Genomic DNA, 25,272 nt, shown 5'->3' on the forward strand with positions numbered 1-25,272 from the left:
GGCTGGTCGGAGGACACACCACATGCCAATCAACATTTGGTCCCTCCCAACTAACCAATGCACACCCAAATTATTGGTCACCTTAATTGGGTTATCTCGCCCAGCCCCATGCTATAAAAGGTGAGACTTGTCCCTAGATTGGTCTCTCTTACAGACCACCTCATTGGAGGTAAGTGCATTGATTTATGTTTGGGAAGGTCTATCGTTTGTCCTGATAAGGGAGCCGCAGCTATCCAAGGTCAAGGGGGATAGCTGTTGTAGTGCTTTTCCCTTGTTCTTTGTATGTTTAACCGCACCCTGTCCCCACATTGCTTCCTGTGTATTGTAGTTGCTTGTGTTGACCCGACTTCCCCTTTAATAATGTTATGAACCCTGTAACTGGGTCACTTACCAGCAAAGATAGGGAGGTCCGTTGAAGTTTGATGGTACTATTTTTAACAGTGTTTATTGATAAAAATACACAAAAATAATATCAATGCAAACATACAGATAACATACGTCATCAATACTAAATCTAAAAGCGTGGGTATAATAATAATCAATAAGAAATAGCTCTATCATTGTCTAGGGGATAATGTATTGTCCGATGGAAATATTAAAGTCACTCAAGTTCATTCAGGCTGCAGCCTTTGGTTGGAGTCAAGAGAGAGATTTTGGAACTTGCCAGAGTTTCCTTTTTTATGATGTCGATCCTTCGAAATGTCGTTGGTGTCCTTTTCCTTTTAGCTAAGCCGTTCTTCCGTGGTCAGTCCCACCAATCCCAGCCAACGGGAAAGGACGCACGCAGGCCCCACCGCCTGTTGCTATTAAACGCCGTCACGGGATTTCTAGCGTTTCTCCTGGTGCGTCTAAAGGGGTTGTTCCCCAGACCCTCTTTTATCCTTACTCACGGGGTCTCAGATGTCAATCAGGTTGGGATGATGCAATCCCTCAACCAGCCCACTCTGGTCGTCCCCTGAGGGGCTTCAATGAATAGTACAGTACTCAATACACAATTCCGTCTCCAAGAGACAATGGCCATTTCCTGTGGCTTTGTATCGCTGAGGGGCCAGGATATTCCAAACCCCTTGTGGATTCTGCGTGTCTCTGTCTCATTTCCTGGGTCTCCTGACTTGAATTAATAGCGATCTTGTGATTCTCAAAAAGGAGGGGGCTACTTTGTACCTTTCGGCCCCTCAGAGTTGGGCACAGGCGTAACAATAATAAATTCCTTATTAAAACTGTGCGTGTCCAGGCCTCTACTGTTGAGACTCAAAGAACCAGTTATTTCCATCACAACAGTCATAAAGCAGACTTTTGGCACATTGGTCTTCATAAATCAACGTGTTGAGTATAGGAGATGAGATGTTATATTGTTGTATAATATGTTGGTGAGGCCAAATTTGGAGTATTCTGTGAAGTTTTTGTCACCTAACTAGAGGAAAGATATCAAAAAGATTGAAAGATTACAGAGAAAATTACAATGATGTTGCTGAGACCTGAGACCCTGAGTTGTAGGGGAAAATACAATAGGTTAGGACTTTACTACCGGAGCATAAGAGAATGAAGGAAGATTTGATAGAGTTATACAAAATTATGAGGGGTATGGGTAGGGTAAGTGCATGCTAGCTTTTTCCACTGAGATTGGGTGAGACTAGAGCTAGAGGTCAAAGGTTAAGGGTGAAAGGGGAATTATTTAAGGGAAATCTGATGGAGGAACTTTTTCATTCAGAGGGTGGTGAGTGTGGATCAAGCTTCCAGCAGAAGTGGTGGATGAGGATTTGATCACAATATTTAAGGGAAGTTTTATGAAGTACATGGACGGGAAAGGTACGGACAGCTATGGTCCAAGTGTGGGTTGATGGGACTAGGCAGAATAACAGTTTGGCAAGGACTAGATGGGCCAAAGGGCCTGTCTCTATGCTGTGGTGTTCTATGATTCTATAACTCTATGACCCAATAGACTTCTCTGGACACTAGTTTTGGGAGGGGTTTCAAATTTTATTGCACTGATAAATTTGAGTTAAGTGCCTCAAGCTATCCATAAAGAAAACCCCAGGAACACAACTACTTTTGATTTTAAGGTCCCTATCCCTCTTATTCAGAGACAGAACCAGTTCAGCTGCAATAATATCCAACCTGAAATGATATTTAATGCCTTCCTGAGCCACACCATCAAACCCCATCCCAACAGCTCTGTGCCACCAAGTACCAATCTCACATTCCACTGAGTCGACTGCAGCTGCTCAATATTTTATATCTTTCAGCTAAAAACGTCTTTGAATAAGTTTTACGACAGCTTTAGGAAATAGCTCAATACACTGCACTAAATTCTTGGTCACAATATGTAATGCAATAATATCTACAAATCTCTGCTAAATAAGCACTTAATCGTCAACCTACTGCATGTAACATTATTAATCAAATACTACTTAACATTGTGCTCTGTCTTTGGTATTAAATGATTCTTTGCATGTAATGTACAACCTTAAGCCTTTCTAATACAATAAATGCTTAAGGTGTTCAAACAAATAAGATCACTGTCCTTCCAATTTGCAGCTTAGCATTTCAAACCAACAATCCAACTAATGGTGTGGATGGCTGTCTCGGATGCATTTGTTGTGGTCGCAAGACCTTAGTGGACATCAGTAGTGTAGAATACTGAGAGTCTGATTCACTGGTTAATTGGCGAGACTGACCCGATGGCAGGAGTGCTGCTTGCCTTCGGTTATGATGCACACCAGGCCTCATTCATCAGAATCAGGTTTATTATCACCGGCATGCGTTATGAAATTTGTTAACTTAGCAGCCGTGGTTCAATGCAATACGTAATATAGAAGAAAAAAATAATAATAAATAAGTAAATCAATTACAGTAAACATATATTGAATAGATTAAAATCGTGCAGAAAAACAGAAATAGTATATATTAAAAAAGTGAGGTAGTGTTCAAGGATTTGATGTCCATTTAGGAATCAGATGGCAGAGGGGAAGAAGCTGTTCCTGAATCACTGAGTGTGTGCCTTCAGGCTTCTGTACCTCCCACCTGATGGTCACAGTGAGAAAAGGCCATGCCCTGAGTGTTGGAGGTCCTTAATAATGGACGCTGCCTTTCTGAGACACCGCTCCTTGAAGGCGTCCTGGGTACTTCGTATGCCTTGGGGTTGCCTGTTGGGGTTACTGAGTTAAGAGATGCCAAACCTGGTTGTGTGCCACTGAATTCTGCACTGGGTTGTGGGCTGGCCCCTCCTATCGGTGCTGCCCTCTAGTGTTAGCTCAGTGGAAGAGCAAGCTGGATTTTCCTCATCTGCGGCTGCACTTCATGTTTTAAGGAACTACTACGGCTGTTCTTGTAGAAACATAACTCAAGGACAATATCCATGCACGGTCAATCTGCAAGCCATGATACTTGCACTATATTATTAGTAATTTTTATATTATTATTTGCAACTGTATGTTTCTCTGCTATCGTAATTATTTGTGTGAAGTATGCTGAGTGTGACTCTGCTTCTGTGTTTTGCACCCTTGTCCCAGAGGAATGCTGTTTCATTTGGCTGTATTTATGTGTAAGGCTGAATGACAATTAAACTTGAATTTTATTTAAGTTTAAACTCGAACTGCCGCAGCAGTGATTGAGGTGAGCAATTGTTTGGCTGGAGTGAAAGACTGTTGTTATATTGATAGCACCAGTCTGAGACCAGAGCTTCTTTGAAACAGTATGAGGACAGCAGTCCCAAATTATTCTGCCATCTCCCCTATCACTCCCTAGCAGGTAGCAGTTAAATTTTAGTGGTGGCAGAGAGCCAATTGTCTTGTCAGCTTTCTACTGACATTAAAAAGATTAAAGACAAAATGTGAAACCTTATTAAGGCAATTGTGCTTTAGCAGCCTGAGCTGACTGGAATGGGATCCTGTTCTGATTTTCTACGTTGGATTCAAATGTCTTCCAAACTGATAAAAATTATGTAGTACAGCTGCTCAAAGTTTACATCTGTAGAATCTGCTGTCTTTACATAATGCTAAAAATGAAAAGATGAATCGAAGACTCCCAAAAGGCTGGCGTGATATACCAGAGAGTGTTGCTTCTTCCTTTTGCTCACATTAATGAAAAAGGATGCATACTTTTTAAGTAACATGAGTAAATGGGGAAAAGTACACTTGGAGATGTTGTCCTGTGTCTCTTAGATAAGGCAAATTTCTTTCTCTCATTCACTGTTTTTAATCTTCCTGCAATGAATGCAACAGCCAAACTAGTGTTCTGAAAGGAGTGTAAACACTGAGTTAGTATTCACCAGCCGTACTAGTAACATCTCATTTATGAACACAGTCCAGACTTTTTGAACTATCTTTCTACGTAAACAAGCTAAGAGTTAAACATGGATCATCTGATTCCAGCAATTATGCAAGGAAGTGTACCACAGGATTTTCTGGTGATACTAGTTGATTCAAACATTCAAAAGTTCAAAGTAAATTTATTATCAAAGTACATTATGTCGCCATATACAACCTGAGATTCTTTCTTTGTGGGCAAACTCAGTAAGTCTATAGAATAATAGCCACAATAGAATCAATGAAAGACCACCCAACTTGAGCATTCAATCAGAGTGTAGAAGAGAACAAACTGTGCAAATGCTAAAAAGAAAGAAAGAATAATAATAATCATAATAAACAAGGAATTAATATTGAGAACCTGAGATGAAGGGCCCTTGAAAATGAATCCATTGGTTGTGGGAACATTTCAATGATGGGGCAAGTGAAGTTATTTCTTTTGGTTCAAGAACCTGATACAAGAGGTATCAGGGGTACAAGAGGGGTAGTAACTGTTCCTGAACCTGGTGGTATGAGTGTTGAAGCTCTTGTACCCTCTTCCTGATGGCCGCAGGATAGTTGGAGGGAGGTCTCTGTTGATGGGCGGTGCTTTCTTGCAACAGGGTTTCATGTAGATGTGTTCAGTGGTGCGGAGGGCTTTACCCATGTTGCACTGGTTATTAAGCTAATATTTTGTGACATCATTACCTTCTCAAAGAAACTTCCATGAATGCAACAGACGGAAAATGGTGGAGGGACTCAGCAGGCCAGGCAGCATCTCTGGAAAGAGTAAACAGTCGATGTTCAAGGCTGAGACCCACGCTGCCTGGCCTGCTGAGTCCCTCCAGCATTTTGTGTGTGTTGTTCGGATTTCCAGCATCTGCAGCTTGTCTCTCGTTCCACAAATGCCCCTTTCCCCAATTTCTGGCAGACTTGGGAATGGAATGATGAATTCCACATGCCCCTGTTAGACCTTAAGAAGCTAATAACACAACAGCATTTAGCACATGACTGGGACACAGTTATGGAGTCATACAGCATAGAAACAGAACCCTTAGGCCACTAAATCTGTGTGAACCACCAAGCAGCCATTGACACTAAGCCTACACTGATCCTATTTTATTCTCCCCACTTTCCCATCAACTCCAAGCACCGTTAGCTGATCAACCAGGCATTTAGAATGTGGGGGAAAGCTGGAGAACAGGATGAAACCATGGAGTCATGAGGAGAACATGCAAACTCCACATTGCCTCCGGTTTAAGATGGCACTGCTGAAGCTCAGCATCTGTTTGTTGGTGGCAAAAGAAACAAAGAAAACAACTTAATACGTTGTTAATCACACTTTTTCAGGTAAACAATCAGTGCAAGCAATACCCTGTAACCTCCCTTTTGACTTGGAGGCAGTTCGATGTGACAGAACTGAGCCAGTGACTCTGTCACCAAGAGTGAGGAAAGTCTCAAGGTTCAATTGATTTAAGGGCCGGACCCAACTGGAAAGATCAGGTACAGGCCAAATTGAAGTTGCAGGGTTCAGACCTCAAGAAAATCAAAGCGACATCGCCCAATGCTTGTTTGACGATTTAAACACCGGGTCGGGGTGTCAGAGCCCGAGGTGAGGGGCCGGCTGGTTCAGCTCACTGTTCCACGCTTACCCAGCTCTGTGCTGAACTGGGGGTCTGAAGATGGACTTTCTTTCATGACTTCAGTTCTGAACCTATTTGCTTGATAACTGTTCACATGATTCTGTTTTGCTCTGGGTATTTGACCGTCTTCACTTTTAATGGGTTCTTTTGTGTTTCTTTGTTCTGTGGCTGTCTGTAAGGAGACAAATCTCAAGGTTGTATGAAGTCTACATACTTTGATAATAATATTTATACTTTGTAGATAGCAATGGTGCTGGGAGACACCAGTCCTACCAGTCACTCTCATATTATCTGGATTGTGGAACAGGGCACAAAGACAAAAGAACCAAGCATAAATTGGGAAATCAAGTAAAAAGAGCCATTAAAAACCATAACAGACTGATAGCTGCAGTAATTCCTGTGATGTCTTTATTAGGGAGTATTCTGGAATTATGTTACGTGAATAAAGCCAATATTAAATCAAGCAAGAACCAGTCTTCAGTTCTTATTGTAAATTGCAAGCAGTAAATTGAAGTTAAAAGCACAGACTAAGAGATATGGTTTGCACAAAGGTGACCATGAGACATTCTCATACGTGAAGGCAACAGTGCTGTGTTAATTTCCCTGCATCAATCCAGACAACCATAGCTAAGTTATTTGCACCATTGCGACTTGAGTTGAAGCTAGCAGGCCAGGCTGATGTGGTCAGTTAGCATATGAAACATAATCCCATGTATAGTTGCAATAATAGTTTATCTATGTATACTCAGAGTCAGCTCGCACAAATATTAATCTTGGATGTCTGGCTCTCTGTCTTCAGAATTTTCTGGAATACTTGAGTCAATTAGTTTATGCCAGCAGGGGTGTTTGAACATTCAGAGGTGTCTCCCTCTGTAGATACATATCTCAAAGGGTTGTCAAGCCAAAATATTGAAGTAAACAATGGAATTATTGAAACTGTATTGAATCACCTATTAATCTAAAGGGTATAAAATTGTGATGAACTTCTGGGTTTGTGAGCCTCTACCGAAAGTGTCTCCAGAATGATGCCTGCTTGTCGTAGTGAATAAAAACTTTTAAATCATCAGCTTCAGTGTCTCTCCAGGGATTTCAGTCACAGTCATAACAGTCTTATTTCCTGAATTCTACATGTTGCTTTATTGTTATTTTATGGACATTTGGATGTTCTTATTCCTCAGAGGCAGGCAGGTGCAGGTTCCGTAAGAATCAAAACCAGGTACACAACCCACATTGGGTTTTAACTGATACGGGCTTCGAAACTACGTACAGGAGGCAAATTGAAATCTGAATTCTCCAAAGGAGATTTTGCCTTCATCTTAATGGTGTTGCTATTTTCAAACCATTCCAGCTGGCTTCTTTCGTCCATGGATAACCCAGCAAATAAATAAAGATGAGGAGACAGAATCCATGCCAGTACTACACTGCTTGTAAGCTAGAAAGAAGAAATATGTTTCCCCCTGACCTGCCACAAAGTTCCAAGTAAATTTATTATCGAAGTGTGTATAAATCACTATATACTACCCAGAGATTCATTTTCTCATAGGCATTCACAGTAAAATAAAGCAATACAATAGAATCAATGAAAAACTGCACACTGACTGAAAAGAACCAAGGTGCAAAAGACAAACTGCGCAAAAGTAAAAAAACTAAGTGGAAATATAGTTAAATAGATAAATAACTAAATAAATAAATTGCTATTTAGATAGATAAATAAATACACAGATAGATAAATGAAGAAATACTGAGAACATGGGTTGTAGAGTACTTGAAAGTAAGTCCACAGGTTGTGAAATCAGTTCAGTGTTGGAGTGAGTGAAGTTATTAATGCTGGATCAGAAGCCTAATGGTTGAGGCGTAATAACTGTTCCTGAACTTGATGGTGTGGGACCTAAGGCTCCTGTATCTCCTTCACACTGGCAACAGCGAGAAGTGGGCATGGCCTGGATGATGCGTATCCCTGTTGGATGTTTCCTTGAGGCAGCGTTTCTTGTAGGTGTGCTCAATGGTGGGGAGAGTTTTTAATTAGTGTAGAAAGGTGCAGTAGGTTACAGTGGGGCATTGGTAGGATGCAGAGCTGCGCAGAGAAGTTGCAGATGGAGTTTGGTCCAAAAGTGTGAATTATGACAGTTTGTAAGATTAAACTTGAAGGCAGAACACAAGGTCAATGGAAGGATTCTTAGCAGGGGGAGGAACAGAGAGATCTTGGGGTCCACATCCATAGATTGTCATGGTCCCTTCTGGTGATCACCCACCTGGTTATTTTCCTTGAAAATTGGGCCTCAATGACCTTGTTTGGTTCCCATCATTCCCAGGTTCCACTAACTACAAACACCTGCTTTCCATCAGTAAATGCAGTATAAGAACCCCATGACCACAACAAGGAGCTGCCAGTTTGTTTGATCGACTTGAGTATGAGTAACCTCGTTCCTTGGTTCTTAGGACTATCAGTTCTAAGTCTAGCATTGTTCCTGAATTCTCTAAGACCAAGACTCCGGGTAAAGACTCCCTTGGCACCAATTCTGTGCTCGCTATGACCATAACGCCCCCTGACTCGGCCTCCACGTCTGTGTTCAGCACTTGGGTTCATTCCACCGCCACATCCTTGCAACATAGATCTCTCAAAGTTGCCATGCAAGTTGATTGGGTGATTAAGAATGTGTTAGTTGATAGGGTGATTAAGAAGGCATTGGTCTTCATTAGTCAGGACATTGAGTTCCAGAAGTGCAAAGTAATCTTGCAGCTCTATAAGACTTGGGTTAAACCACATTTACTATATCGTGTTCAGTTCTGGTCACCTCATTATAGGAAAGATGTGGAAGCTTTGGAGATGGTGCAGAGGAGGTTTGCCAGGATGTTGCATAGATTGGAGAATATATCTCATGAGGAAACGTTGAGCAAGCTAAGGCTTTTCTTTCTGGAGTGAAGGAGAGTGAGAAATGACTTGATAGAGGTCTATATGAGACAGGTGGACAGGTATTACCCAGGGCAGCAAAAGCCAATACCAGAGGACATCCATTTAAGGTGAGCGGAGGAAAGTTTAGGGGTGATGTCAAGTTAGCAGGATGGATAGAGTGCTCTGTCAGGGGTGATGCTAGAGGCAGATACAATAGGGACATTTAAGAGACTCCTGGATAGGCACACGGATGTAAAAAAACTAGGCCAATATGGTCTATGTAGGAGGGAAGGACTAGATTGATCATGGAATAGATTTATATAAGTCATCACAATATCATGGGCTGATGTTCTATAATTTTATGTTTTGTATTCTAGATTTCACCAAGCCACCCTACAAATCCAACTTCACAAAATCATCTTTCACTCTCTCTCCTACATACTGCAATCTGAATCCTACCATATCTAGAATTTGCCTTCTCCCACACATCTCCTAATCACCAACACCCCTGCATTCTCTCTTTCCCTTTCCACTCATATCCTGCTGAGTGGTTCCTGACATCACTGGCTTTCTCCCTGAAAGGCAACTGGCCTATCATCAGGCCATCTGAGAAAACTGACAATAAATCCAGGAAGGCTCCTTGGAGTTAAAGATCATGGACTGTTTAGGAAAGTAACACTCCCAACTTCACATCCAGCATTCCCCCCTTTTGTGACTAGTGACTAGTGACTAGTGACTAGTGACTAAGCCAATGGTTACTGAAGCTGGTCGATGTAAAACAATGTCCTGAACGAGCAGGCCTGTTTCTCCTCTCCTGACACTCAACAGAACAGTGGTTTTTATGCTTTTAAAGCACAAAGACAACAATAAATGACCAACCAGCATTTTAATAGCTATAATTACCTACTTAACATTAATGTTTTGTGTGTAGGCAGATAACTTGAATTATGTTTTTACAGGGGGAGCATGGCTCAAATGACAGAATGCCTTTGAATACTCAAGTTCTGGTGACAGATTTGAAGAGTATAAGCAGAGAACATCAGACACCCAAAACATGCAACTTTTCTGCTGTGCTAAAGGACAGCACACTCAACATACAAACAGGCAGAATATTAGTTGAGAAAATGGAAGTGTCCTGAACCATGTTTTAGCTAATGACATATTTGGATTTGAAATTCAGGATTGGTGTTTCTCATCTCCAAAACTTTGGTTACCTGTTCTATGATAGACCAAAGAGGAAAATCTATGATAAGTGAGCTGTAAGAAGTACAGGGAGGAAAACACTGCCTTATGTAAGACACCACACTGTCTATGAGTTTCACTTGAAAAAGAAATCTGATCATAAGCAGTTTTGTTCATGGTTTATTGTTAATGATACACATGAAATGGAAACAAAGCTGGAATTACTTCTTCTCTTTGACCCATGCCTGGGTCTGGAGTCCAGGGTTTTAACCTAATTGTGGTGAAGAAACTGTTCCCACAAATGTTATAGATTTGAAGGCTTAAATGGATGCTCAAGTATCATCAGCTTGCCATCCAATTTCAACACTCTGGCATGGATCAGAAGCCAGCTTGTTTTCAATACCCAGTGCTTGGATGAGCAGCATTTGAAATTATTGAATCTAAAGGTTGAAAAGTGCAGCCAAGTGCCTATTACATCTGAATCTCAACAACTCTCCACTTGCCTAGTTGAGTCAAGTTCCAACAATATTCACGGTTCAAAATCATTGGGGAGAAGGTAATTGCTTGACTGGCATCACCTTTGCTGCCAACAGGGCACGGTGGCTGTGATGAGTACAGTAATAAGCTCCAATTATTCATCTGAGTCCCTCCCAAATGGAGACAATAGCAACAAGTTCATGCTTACACTGCCACTTGCATGTTATCTTTCGAGTTCTACTAGGACATACAGGGGATTCTGCTTAACTCGGACTGTTCACTTCGGCCCAGTTAAGCGGCTGCCCCAATTAGCCAAAGTTTCATGGAAATAGTTAAAAGGCGTTAAAAGCACAGGCTACCATTTAATTTAGTAACAAGTTGTGCATTTATATGAAATACAGAAAAAATAAAACACTGCCAGTACCACAATAGTACTAAAAAACTGTCTAAGTTCCTAATGGCTATCATTGGAGGAATAAATCCAGTGTACACTGCCTTGATTTTTTGATTGACTGTTTATGAACAAAATGACCACAGACACCTAGTGCAGTTAATGGACATTTTCACTCTCTTCCTACATGTCAAAATAAAAAACAAAATTATCAAAAATCACTGCTTTTTGAATGGATGCCTTTTGGCCCAAGTGGATAACATAACACAAGCTCATGTAACTGATGCTATTTAAAAATTGTTTGCTCCATATTGTCTAATGGCTGTACAAGTGCATGTGACTGACACTAGTTAGAAACTGTTTGACTCCTCCCCCCCCCCCAAATTAAGCAGCATAGTGTCCCAAATGAACGAAGAGAATCCCTGCTATTTTCTCGATTAACTTTTGTTCTTTAAGAGCTGCTCCAATTTACCGATAGCCCAATTATGTGGAATCCATTGTATTGTCATAGCTTTCTTGCCACTGGATGTCAATCCTGGGACCCATTCCTTCTGCCATACACTACAGACAAGTACTATTACCTTAAAGACTGCATGTGGCAGCCACCACCAATCACTGTTAACTGTGCACTGCTGTTGGACAATTAATGTTGACCTTGTCAACAATGTCCAAATTCCACAAATCAAAAACCAGAACTGCAGATATACACTCAGTGGCCACTCTATGTGGAACCTCCTGTAAAGTGGTTGCTGAGTGTAATTTTGTGGTCTTCTGCTGCTGTAGCCCATCCACTTCAAGGTTCGATTTGTTAGGCAGAGATGCTCTTCTGCACACCACTGTTGTAACATGTGGTTATTTGAGTTACTGTCTCCTTCCTGTCAGCTTGAACCAGTCTGGCCATTCTCCTCTGAACTCCCTCATTAACAAGTCATTTCCACCCACAGAACTGCCGCTCCCTAGATTTTTTTTTTGTTTTTCGCACCTTTCTCTGTAAACTGTTATTTGTGGGAATCCCAGGACATAAGTTATTTCTGAGATACTCAAACTACTCTGTCTGACACCAACAATTACTCCACACTGAGAGTCACTTAGATCACATTTCTTCCCCATTCTGATGTTTGGTCTGAACAACAACAGAACCTCGTGATCATGTCTGCGCGCTTTTACGTATTGAGTTGTTGTCATATGATTGGCTGCTTGGATATTTATATTAAAGAGCAAGTGTACAGGTGCACCTAATAAAGTGGCCACTGAGTACATTATAAAGTCCTGTGGCGATATGAGTCTCCTGGCATTTCTGCAGTTTTGAAGTGAAGTGAAAGATACCCTTTAACTGTGTTAGCACAAGAGTTAAACTTTCCCCTATCAAACTATTCCTCTGGATTATTAAATCAGCAACGTTAACTATTAAAACACATAACCATATGATTCAGCTATATTACCATACATTTCAAAGGAAGATTCTATTTTCCTTCTGAATGTCAGAAATACTTTGCAAAATCCTCTTGAAATGCCCCTGAACTTCACATATTTTACATTATGTATGTCAGGCCTTGTGACTAAAATGTGTGAATGTTAATTCACACAGACACTTTAAACATTCAGATGAAAGTCCTTTGTCAGCTATTTTGTATGATGTTTTAACCTGTTTGTCTGTAATTCATTCACCTCCACAGAAATCTCACATCTCCAAACAAATTCCACACATTTCGTACAAATTGCATACATTCCTGCAGGTTCACCTTGCATCTGTCCCTGAACAGCTGACACGCAAAAGCTCCACATTTTTTCTACAAATATTTCATGTCCTCTTAGGATGATGCATCTGTCTCAGTTTTACATACACCAGGGGTACAGCTGTATTACATTTGAACACGCTACCAAAACGCAGGCTGTAAAATTGATCAACAGCAGCTGGCAAAGAAAAGGCTGAGAGTGAACAAGGAGATGGTTGCAGAAACTGTACTGTGAGTGAGAACGAAAAACAAACTGACGTACTTTGCACCATTTGACTGACCTTCATTTAGACTGTGTCCTTAACAGCATTAGACTTGTGAGCAGAATCCAGCCATTCGGCCCATCAAGTCTGCTCTGTCAATTTATTACGGCTGATTTATTATTCTTCAACTCCATTCTCTGCCTTCGCTCTGTAATCTTTGATGCCCTGACTAATCAAGAACTTATCAGTCCCTGCTTTAAATATGCCCAATTACTTGGCTTCTACAGCCATCTGTGATGATGAATCTGCAGATTCACCACCCTCTGGTGAAAGAAATTCTTCCTTATCTCTGTTCTGTTCTAATTTGAGATCCCTCTATTCTGTGCCTGTGCCCTTTGATCCGTCCTTTCCATATCAGTTCTATCTAGGGCTTTCAACATTTGATAGTTTTCAATGAGATCTTCCCCCCCTCCACCCCACCCCCCATTCTTCTAAACTCCAGCGAGTACAGGCCCAGAGCCATCAAATGCTGCTCATGCCTTAATCCTTTCATTCCCAGAATTATTCTTGTGAACATCCTCTGGGCCCTCACCAATGCCAGCACATATTTTCTTAGATAAAGGGCCCATAACTGCTCACGGTACTCCCTGCAGTCTGAGCAATGCCTTATAAAGCCTCAGCACTCCATCCTGCTCTTACATTCTAGTCCTCTTGAAATAAATGTTAATATTGCACTTGCCCTCCTTACCACCACATCAACCTGCAAGTTAACCTTCAGAGAATCTCGCTCAAGGACTTCCAAGTCCCTTTGCACATCTGATTTTTGAATTTTATCCCAGTTTAGAAAATACTGTATGCCTTTATTCCATCTATCAAAGTGCATAGCTATAAACTTGCTAAACTATATTCCATCTGCCACTTCTTTACCCATTCTCCTAATCCCTTTACAGACTCCCTGCTTCCTCAACATTATCTGCCCCTCCACTTATCTTTGCATTGTCTGTTAACTTGGCCACAAAGCCATCAATTTTGTCATCTAAATCATTGACATATAATGTCAGAAGAAGCAGTCCCAACAATGACCCTTGCAGAATACCACTAGTCACCAGCAACCAACCAGAAAAGGCACCCTTTATTTCCACTCCTTGTCTGCCAGTCAACCAATCTTCTGTTCATGCTAGTCTCTTTCCTGTAATACCATGGGCTCTTATCTTGTTAAGCAGCCTCATGTTTAACACCTTGTTAAAGGCTTCTGAAAATCCAAGTACACAACATTCATGGACACTCTTTTGCCTATCTTGCCTGTTATTTCCACAAAGAATTCCAAGAAAATTGTCAGGCAAGATTTCCCCTGAAGAAAACCATGCTGACTTGGGTTTATTTAATCATGTGCCTCCAAGTACTGGAAAACTCATCTTTAATAATGGACTCAAACAGCTTTCTAACTACTGATGCAGGTTACCTGACCTATAATTTCCTTTCTTCTGCATCACTCCCTTCTAAAAGAGTGGAGAGACATTTGCTATTTTCCAGTCAGTCAGGGAACACTACAACATCGAAACAGGACCTTCAGCCCATCTAGTCTATTTCTCTTAAATATTGAAATCGACTCTGCCACTTGCACTGACAACTCGTTTGAAAGTCTTACCACCTTCTGAGTGAAGATCCACCTCATGTTCCTCTTAAACATTTCACCTTTCACCCTTAACCCTTAATCCATGACTTCTAGTTGTAGTTTCACCCAATCTCAGTGGAAAATGCCTGTTTTGCAATGACCCTATCTATATCCCCCATAATATTGGATATCTCCATCAAATCTCCCATCGTCTCTTTTCTAGGGAATGATGTCCTAACCTATTCAACCTTTCCACATTATTCAGATCTTCAAATCCCAGCAACATCCTTGTAAGTTTTCTCTGCACTCTTTCAGTCTTATTTACATCTTTTCTGTAGGTAGGTGACCAAAACTGCACACAATACCCAAAGTAGGCCTCACCAAGGTCTTATACAATTTCAACAGAACTTCCAACTCCTGTACTCAATACATTGATTTATTAAGGCCAATGTGCCAAAGTTTTCTTTACAGCCCTATCTATCTATGACACCACTTTCAAGGAACTATGGACCCCTACTCTACCATGCTTGTCTGTATTAAATTCCACCTCCATTACCTTTGTCTTCACCACATCTGTTCCCAGGATGAAGCTTTCCTTTCCATGACATCAGAAATGTCCACCTCCTTCAAAGAACAGGGTTTTCCTTCCTCCACCATTGATGCTGACCTCACCCACATCTTCTCCATCTCCCAGACATCCATGCTCACCCTATCATCCCAACGCCTTAACAGAGATTGAGTTCCTCTTGTCCTTACCTACCACCCAATAAACCTCCACATCCAACAAATCAGTCTCCACCATCTCCAAAGGGATCCTACCACTGAACATGTCTTTCTGCTATTCACAGTTATCTCTCACTCTGTGATTCCCTTGTTCATTCGTCCCTCTCCATTAATCTCCCTCCTGGCACTTAGCCCTGCAAGTGGCAAAGTGCTGTACCTGCCCATTTGCCTCCACCCTCACCTTCATTCAGGGCCCCAAACAGTCCTTCCAGGTGAGGCAACACTTCACCTGTGAATCTTCTGGGGATGTCTGCTATGTTCGGTGCTCCCAATGTGGCCTCCTCTACATTAGGGAGACCCGTCATAAATTGGGGGAACCACTTCTTCAAGCAGCTCTGCACCATACCCCAACAGCAAAACTTCCCAGTGGCCCAATATTTTAATCCAGATTTCTATTCCTGTTCTGACATGTTGGTCCATAGTTCCTCTTGTGCCATGATAGGGACATCCTCAAGTGGAGGAGCAACACCTTAGGTCCCCCATGGGCAGTCTCCAACCTGTTGGCATGAATATAAATTTCTCCTTCCCTCCCCTTTTCTTTTACTCCCCACTCTAGCCTCGTACCTCTTCTCACCTACCTATTGCCTCCCCCTCGTGTCCTACCTCTTGCCCTTTCTCCTATGGTCTACTTTCCTGTCCTATCAGATTCCTTCATCTCCAGCCCTTTACCTTTACTCTAAACCTGGCTTCACCTATTACTTTTGAGCTATCCTTATTCCCCTCCACCCACTGGCATCTTCCCCCTTCCTTTTCAGTTCCGAAGAAGGTTCTTGGGCCAAAACCTCGAATGTCTGTTATCCATATATGCTGCCTGACCTAATGTTCCTCCGATGTTTTGTGTTTGTTGCTTTAAGGATGTCTGGGAGATGGAGAAGATGTGGGTGAGGTCATTTTTCTGTCTATTTTTCTAGCTGGTCCAGATCCTGCTGCAAGCTTAGATAGCCTTCCTCACTGTCCACTACATCACCCCCCCCCACCCCCACCCCAAGTCTTGGTGTCACCTGCAAATCTGTTGATCCACTTTACCATCCAGATCATTCATACAGATGACAGACAACAATGGCCCAGCACCAATCCCTGTGGAACACCACTAGTCACAGGCCTCCAGTCAAAGGGGTAACAACCCACAAACACTCTCTGGCTTCTTCCATGAAGCCAACGTTTAATCCAATTTACTGCCTCATGTTGAATGCTGAACAACTGGACCTTCATGATCAACCTCCCACAGAGAACCTTGTCAAAGACCTTGCTACGGTCTATGTAGACAACATCCACTCCCTTGCCTTCATCAACTCTTCTGGTAAGTTTCTCAAAAAAGTTTGGTTAGACATGACTTACTACTCCGAATGCACCAAGGTGAGTTTTCCTTTCTACATCTGAAGCGAGAAGCTTTCTGGATGAGAACTTCCCTACTGCTACGGACACTCATTCCAAATAAATGAGTGATTTTGATCGTGCAAGATGGTTTTTATTTCCAAAACTGGACTTTGTTTCTAACTATTGGTGTAGGTTTACTCTATATTTTAGACTCTAGTTAAAGTTTTTTTCTCTCAACATGCTAATCTTTTTATTTTACTTACTTCAACCACTATACTTTATCTTCGGTCATTATTATTAATCTGTCGAAGGTGAATTTTCTTTTACTAAGATGGCGGTTTCTTCTCTAAAATATTTTTGGCTTTTTTTTTTATTTCGCCATTTTATTTTCTCTTGTCTTCTTCCTATAATGCATCTCCTATCATAGTTTAAGATTTTTTTAGTTTGTTTGGGTTTTAACCCGATTTATAAGTTACTAGTGATGATACTCTTTTTGTTTTTTTTACTACCAATTATATTAAGTGGTTTGGTTTTTGTATAGTGATTATTATTTCTTTAGAGTTTGGGTGGATCTTTTTTTTATCCTTTATATACAGAGTTGACTTCTGCTGATATGGGGGTAGATTTAGTTTCATCTTTTCTTCTTCCCAGCCTATCCCTAGCTGGGGTGGTCTTGTTTTCCCTCTTGTGTGGGGTGTGGGAGGCTTTTTCTATTTCTTATGTTTCTTTTATCAGTTTTTTTTTTAGTTTTTTCATTTGGGCTGATTTTAAACTACAAAAATGCCCGTGATGTCATCACTTTCGGGTCCTCCCCTTATTTTTGTTCCTCTTCCGGGTGCATGAGTTCATAAGTTGGTTAACCCTTTATATACCAAAGGGTTGATTTCAGAAATATGGCTCAGACCATTAATTTTGTCTCTTGGAATACTAATGGCTTAAACCATCCGATTAAACGGAAAAAGATTTTCAAAGTATTCCAAAGACTTAATGCTCATATTATTTTTGCACAAGAAACTCATGTGAGGAAAGAGGACAATTATCGCTTTTTTAGGTTTTGGAGGATCAACAGTACCATTCGAATTCGAATGCCAAAGTAAAGGGAGTTTCAATTTTTATTGACTCCTCTATTGCATTTGTCCAACATGATATCTTTTCGGATCCAAATGGTAGATTTTTGTTAATTACTGGCTTACTTTTTAACAAAAAGGTTGCTATGGTTAATGTTTATGTTCCAAATGTGGATTGTCCCGATTTTTTAAGTCCTTATTTACTTCTCCACCTAATCTAAATGAATATAAGTTAATAACGGGTGGTGACTTTAATTGTTGTTTAAATCCTTTGATGGACAAATCTATATCTACTCAGACCTTACCTAATAAGTCGGCCACTTGTATTAACTCTTTTTTGACTGATAATGGAATTTTTGATATTTGGAGATTTCGGCATTCTAAGGACAAAGAGTTTTCATTTTTCTCACATGTTTATCATTCCTACTTGAAAATTGATTATTTTTTATTGACTCTTGTTTTATTCCATCGGTAATTGCTTGTAATTATGATATTATAGCCATCTCTGACCATTCTCCATTAAAACTTTCTATTAAATTTACAGATACAGCTTCTAGTGCTAGACAATGGCGATTTGATTCCACCTTACTGCAAGATCCAGATTTTATTAAATTTATGAAGGAACAGATCGATTTCTTCTTTTCAACTAATTCCATGGATGATATTTCTTGCAGAACACTTTGGGACACTTTTAAAGCATATATACGTGGACAGATTATCTCCTACTCTGTTGGTCTGAGAAAACGCATCAAGAAGGAAACCCTTTTGTTGGTTGATAAAATTAAAGAGATTGACAAGAAATATTCAATTACTCCTAGTAAGGAGCTTTACAAACAAAGGGTTGAACTTCAAACAGAACATAATTTATTACTTACATCTTCGATTGAAGATCAATTAATGAAAACCAGATCTGATTTTTATATACATAGTGATAAATCAGGTAAACTGTTAGCTAGACAATTGAAGAATGCTTTGGTTAAACGTCAAATTACTAAGATCCGTCAGCAGAATGGGGATCTGACAGTTAATCATGATGAGATAAACAAATCATTTCAAGATTTTTATACCTCCCTGTGTCATTCTGAATTCCCTCATGATCGTAATACCATGTGTGATTTTCTTGGGAAATTGAATTTTCCAAAATTATCATCAGATGATCTTTCAATATTAGATACCCCTATTATGGATGCAGAAATTAAAGGGGTTATTTCCTCTATGAATTCTGGGAAAGCACCAGGTCCAGATGGGTATACAGTAGAATTTTTTAAATGTTTTTCCGCTACTCTTTCTCCTTGGTTATGCAGGGTTTTTGAAGAAGCAATTAGACTGGGCAATTTGCCACAATCCTTTTATAGAGCTTCTATTTCTTTAATATTGAAAAAAGATAAAGACCCTACTGACTGTGCATCCTATAGACCAATATCTTTATTGAATGTAGATTCCAAGATCTTTTCCAAGTTACTGGCATCCAGGCTGGAGAAGGTATTACCCCAAATTATTTTGGAAGATCAAACCAGTTTTATTAAAAATCGCTATTCTTTTTTCAATGTTAGGAGATTATTGAATATTGTTTATACTCCTTCACATAGCACTTCAGAATGTGTCATTTCATTAGATGCGGAGAAGGCATTTGATAGAGTTGAATGGCCATACTTATTTAATGTGCTTGAGAAGTTTAATTTCAGTCTGACATTCATTTCCTGGATTAAACTGATATATCATACTTACTAACAATCAAAGATCTCCTTTTTTTCGTTTATTTCGGGGTACTAGACAAGACTGTCCTCTTAGTCCATTATTATTTGATATTACATTAGAACCCTTGGCAATTGCTATCACAGAATCACAGAAAATTTTTGGCATTAATCGTGGGACAGATATACATAAGCTATCATTATATGCAGATGATTTATTATTATTTATTTCTGATCCTGAGAATTCCATTCCTGCAGTTATATCATTGTTGGCTCAATTTAGTGATTTTTCCTGGTATAAATTAAATCTTAATAAGAGTGAATTGCTTCCTTTAAATAGACAGGTTCCAATTTATGGAAATTTACCTTTTAAATTAGTTAATGACTTATTTATTTAGGGATTAAAATCACAAAAAACTATAAAGACTTATTTAAGGTTAATTTTTTGCCCTTAATCGATCAGATTAAATGTTTGTTTACTAAGTGGTCACCAGTATCTTTATCTCTGATAGGTCAGATTAATGCTATTAAGATGGCTATTTTACCCAAGTTTTTACATATAGTTCAAGCAGTACCTATTTTAATTCCGAAATCTTTCTTTGCTAATGTTGATTCAAAAATGTCCTCATATATATGGCAGAATAAAAATCCTAGGTTAGGTAAAATTTATTTACAGAAGGCAAGGAAGGAAGGTGGATTGGCATTGCCTAATTTTAGATTTTATTATTGGGCAGTTAATATCCGATATTTGATATGTTGGTTAAAGGATTGGGATATATCTTTTAGCCCTCATTGGGTGAACCTGGAAATTAAACCTGTACAAGGATTTGCATTAGGTTCTATTTTGGGGACTTCTCTTCCCTTTGGTCTCTCTAAATTGCCAAAACGAATTGATAACCCAATAGTTAAACATACTTTACGTATATGGTTTCAATTTCGGAAATTTTTTGGGTTGACTGTTTGTTTTAAATACTCCTATTGTATCCAATTGCTTTTTATATTTATCTAATAATAAATATAATTTGCCTAGATTTCATTTTTTTAGATATTTACGGATTAGGAATTTCTTAAATACTGTACTTCCTACTTTTCCAAATTTGGTGTCTTCAGGTATTTTGGAGAATTTGTTTGAACTAAATCCTTTTCAGAAAGGGCTAATATCAAAACTTTACAATATAATTATGAAGATACATTCAGAGCCCTTTTATAAGACTAAAAATGATAGGGAAAGAGAACTTAACCTTACTATCCCTATTGAGAATTGGGATAAAATTCTTCAATTAGTTAATACATCATCTATATGTGCTAAACATTCATTAATACAGTTTAAAGTTGTGCACAGGACTCATATGTCTAAGGATAAATTGGCTCATTTTTATTCCTATATAAATCCTATTTGTGACAGATGTCATTCTGAGATAGCGTCTTTAACTCATATGTTCTGGTCATGTCCGCTTTTGAAAAAATATTGGAAAGATATTTTTGATATTACTTCTGCGGTATTGAACATTGATTTACAACCACATCCTATTACTGCAATTTTTGGTTTACCAATGATGGACTCAATCCATTTATCTTCTTCCGCTTGTCGAATGATTGCATTTCTTACATTAATGGCTAGAAGATCTATTTTGTTGAATTGGAAAGAGATTAATCCTCCTTCCATATTTCATTGGTTTTCTCAAACTATGTTATGTCTAGATTTAGAAAAAATTAGAAATGTTGTATTTAATACTTCTATTAAATTTGAAAAGATATGGAGACCATTTATTCAATATTTTCATATGATGTAATATGACCCTGTTCCAAACCTATTTGTTTTTCCAGTTTCGATTTTATATATGTTGAGAGGATCAGAGTTGATGACACTGATGATTTTGTATTTTTGTGAGATATTATAAACAGCCCTTTTTTCCATTTTTTCTTTTTCTCTTTTTTCTTTTTTGTTTTTTTTCTTTATTAGTTATTAGATTATTAGATTAGTTTTCTTTTGCTTAATTTTTTTCTTCTTTCTTCTGTTTTTTTTATTATATACCATGATATACCTAGGTTTGCCTTGTTTATTTGTATATTGTATAGTTCATGATTTGGGAATACTCATTTATACTGTAATCATTGCTTATGTATTCTTCCATGTTTAGTCAAAATGTGTATGTTTGTAATCCCATTATCTTTGTATTAATTTTATTTTGTTGATATTAATAACAATAATAAAAAGATTGAGAAAGAAAAAAAGAAAGTCATGACTTACTACACACAAAGACATATTGACTATCCCTAGTCAGTCCCTGTCTATCTAAATACTTATACCCTCAGTCCCCAAGTGTACTTTTCAATAACTTTCCTATGCTGATGTCAGGCTCACCTGCCTATAATTTCCTGCCTTATTCTTAGAGACTTCTTAATCAATGGACAACAGCAGCTATCCTCTTATCCTATGGTGACTCACTCGTGGCTAAGGATGTTTTAAATAAAGAGAGCAAACACTGTAATTTGTATAGCTTCCATGACATCACTGCTTTACCTCACATCTATAGACTGTGTGTCCATCTCCTGAGAAAGTACAAATGCAAAAAAAATCCATTCAAGATCTTACCCTTCTCTTTCAGCTCCACACAAGTTATTACTCAGACCTTCCAGAGAACCAATTTTGTCCTTACTATCCTTTTCCTCTTCATATATCTGTAGAAGACCTTAGGATTCTCCTTCACCTTGTCTGCTGGAACAACCTGATGTGTTCTTTTAGCCCTCCTGATTTCTTAAATGTTTTCTTGCATTTCTTGTACTCCTCAATTACCTCATTTGTTCCAGTCTGCCTATACCTGCTATGCACCTCTTACATTTTCTCCATCACGACCTTAATATCTCTCAAAAACTAAGGCTCCTTAAGTCTGTTATCCTTGCCTTTTATTCTGACAGGAACATACAAACACTGTAATCTCAAATGTTCACTTTTGAAGGGTTCCCATGTACTAAGTACATCCTTGGCATAAAATAAGCTGTCCTAATCTACACTTGCCAGACCCTTCTGAAACTATCAAAATTGGCCCTTGTCCAATTGAGAATCTCAACCCAAGGACCAGACCTATCCTTTTCCATAATTACCTTGACACTAATGCTATTATGGTCATTAGATGTAATGTGTTCGCCAACACAAACTTCTGTCACCTGCCCTATCTCATTTGCTAATAGGAGATTTATTATTGTACTCTCTCTCGTTGGGCCTTCTATGTTCTGATTAAAGAAACCTTCCTGAGCACATTTGACAAACTCTTTCACAGTTGAGACTCAGTCAATATGTGGAAAGTTTAATCTTTTACTATGGTTCTTGCAACAGTTTGCAATCTCTCTACAAATTTGTTCCTGTAAATCCCATGGACTGTTGAGTGGGCTATAATATAATCCCATTAGTGTGGTCCTACCTTTTGCATTCCCCTGTACAGCCCATAAAGCTTCACTAGCTGACCTCTCCAGTCCATCCTGTCTGAGAACTGCCATGACAACTTCCCTGACTAGAAATGCCACACCTCACCCTTTAATTCGTCCTGCTCCATAACATCAAAAACAACAGAACAACAGAACTGAGTTTCCAATCCTGCCCCTCCTGTAACCAAGTTTTACTAATGTCATAATTCCACGTGCTGATCTATGCCATAAGCTCACCCACAATAAGCTACAATTCTCCTTGAATTAGAATAGACGCAGCTCAGAACATGAGTCCCACCGTGCTCAACCTTTTGATTCCTGACTTTAACAACATCTTTCTCTATAACCACTGTAGAAATGACACTCTGCTTCCCATTCCCATTCCCATTCCTCTTTAAATTAACCCACTCAGGACAGCGCTAGAAAATGTTCTTGCTAGGATATTACTTCCCCTCCAGTTCAACTGCAAACCTTCTCTTTTGTGTAGGTCCCACCTCCCCTAGAAGAGAACCCAGTGATCCAAAAATCTGAAGCCCTCCCTCCTGCACCAACTCCTTAGCCATGAGTTAAACTATATGATCTTCCTATTTCTGGCCTCACTAGCAGATGGCATGGGTAGCAAACCTGAGATTGCAACTATGGAGGTCCTGTCCTTTAAGTTAATGCCTAACTCCCTTAACTCACTTTGCAGGACCTCGTCACCCCTCCTACCCATGTCATTGGTACCAACATGGACCACGACCTCTGGCTACTCACCGTCCTACCTACTTAAGAATGTTGTGGACTCGACCCAAGATACCCCCGTACCTGGCATCCGGAGGCAACAAACCATCCAGAATAAAGCAGCAACTGGATGTATTTCTTGCATCAGTAGTCGTCAGGGATACTGGAAGTCTCCCTGTCTTCCCAGATCCCAGAAAAAAGCATTGCAGTATACCATCTGGCATCCACTGCTCTAAATGTGAAGTAAGAAAAAACAGTGAAAAACAAACAAAAATCTACCTATGTCCTTTGCCTCCCTCACTGAAGCCTCAATGAGCCAAATTCTCAACACTCCACTCCAACAATGGCCCACTCACACAAACGTTGCACTGCTCAAACCAAACTTTTTATCAGTTCTTGCCAGGAGCATAATTATGTGCAATCCAATGTCTCCTCCAGAGCAGTGGTGCACAGGAAGTGCCTACTGCCCCACTCACTTCTATGAAACTCCCTCTCCCTCTGTGCAATCCGGTGTCCCTTCAGGACTGTGGCACACAGACAGTCCTGTGTAACCTTACCAGAATCTAGTGGTTTTTGAAAGATCACTACGTACATCTACGGTCTCTTCAGCCACCTCTTTCAGAGCACTGGACTGTGGTCTATCTGGTCCAAGTGCCTCATCTAACTTCAGACCACAAGACAGGAACAAATTTAGGCTGTTCAGCCCATCAAGACTGCTCCATCATACCATCACAGCTGATCCTGGATCCCATTCAACTCCATACTCCTGCCTTCTCACCATAACCTTTGATGCCCTGACCAATCAGGAAGCTATCAAATTTGTTTTTAACTATACCGACCGTCATGGCCTCCACAACTGCCTGTGGCAGAGCATTCTACAGATTCATTACTCTCTGCCTGAAAAAATTCTTACTTACCTCTGTTCTAAAAGGTCGCCCTTCAATTTTTAGGCTGTGCCGTGACATCTGGACACACCCACTACAGGAAACACCCTCTCCACATCCACCTCATTTAGTCCTTTCAACATTTGGTAGGTTTCTTCTAAATTCTTCCTGCATTCTTCTAAATTCCAGTGAGTACAGGCCCAAAGATGCCAAACACTCCTCATATGTTAACACCTTTATTCCCAGAATCATAGTCATGAACCTCCTCTGGACTCTCTCCAATGATAACACATCCTTTCTGAGATATGTGGCATAAAACTGTTGACAATACTCGAAGTGTAGCCTGACTAGTGTCTTATAAAGCCTCAGCATTATCTCTTTGCTTTTATATTCTATTCCCTTTGAAATGAAGGCTAACATTGCATTTGCCTTCTTTACCATAAACTCAACCTGTAACTTACCCTTACACCTGCCCCTACACCACCTCCCTCTCTAGCATTCAGGGCCCAAAACAGCCCTTCCAGGTTGGGGTCATACACTGTGTCTGGTGCTCTCGGTGTGGCCTCCTATATATCAATCAGACCCGGCGTAGATTGGGAGACCATTTCACTGAGCACCTACGCTCCATCCACCAGGAGAGGTGGGATCTCCCAGTGGCCGCCCATTTTAATTCCACTTCCCATTCCCATTCCAATACATCAATCCATGGCCTCCTCTACTGTTGTGATGAGGCCACACTCACCTTCAGGAGCAACACCTTATATTTCGTCTGGATAGCCTCCACTCTGATGGCATGAATATTGATTTCTCTAACTCCTGGTAATAGTTCCCACCACCACTTTCTTTCACCATTCCTCATTCCCCATTTCTCTCTCTCACTTTATCTTCTTGCTGGCCCATTACCTCCTGGTGTTCCTCCACCATTTTCTCTCTTCCATGGCCTTCTGTCCCC

At 39.9% G+C, this 25,272-nt stretch overlaps 1 long non-coding RNA gene across 1 annotated transcript; it reads right to left on the minus strand.

The window, feature by feature from the left end:
* Window positions 1-25,272, minus strand: LOC132392225 (uncharacterized). The gene is made up of 3 exons (XR_009511451.1): window positions 25,224-25,272; window positions 23,521-23,668; window positions 1-1,414 (listed from the first exon to the last, which is right to left on the minus strand). It is a non-coding gene; the product is annotated as an uncharacterized LOC132392225 (long non-coding RNA).

This window comes from Hypanus sabinus, chromosome 4, assembly GCF_030144855.1.
Source record: "Hypanus sabinus isolate sHypSab1 chromosome 4, sHypSab1.hap1, whole genome shotgun sequence".
Lineage (NCBI taxonomy): Eukaryota > Metazoa > Chordata > Chondrichthyes > Myliobatiformes > Dasyatidae > Hypanus > Hypanus sabinus.